This window comes from Rattus norvegicus, chromosome 6, assembly GCF_036323735.1.
Source record: "Rattus norvegicus strain BN/NHsdMcwi chromosome 6, GRCr8, whole genome shotgun sequence".
NCBI lineage: Eukaryota > Metazoa > Chordata > Mammalia > Rodentia > Muridae > Rattus > Rattus norvegicus.
Window position 1 is genome coordinate 66,333,638 of NC_086024.1, and position 286 is coordinate 66,333,923.

Sequence of the window (286 nt, forward strand, 5' to 3'; positions counted from 1 at the left end):
AGAAAGACCAAATTGTATTTTCCATACTGAATATGGTCCACAAAGTTGCATTCTAACTTATTGTGCTATTTTTCTGATGGCCCTCACTCCAGTGCTGTAGTTTTCCCTGTTCCATCAAATAACCCAGCAGCTAAAAGGACCCTAGAATGGGTGAACAAACTGCTCCCTATTAGACCACATATTCTTGAAGGATGACTATCTACCTTAGGTCAAGTTTAGTCTTTTCTACCTGTACTACTTTGTCATTTAAGTTTTTTGTGATATGCTGCTCAGGCTGTGATATCTT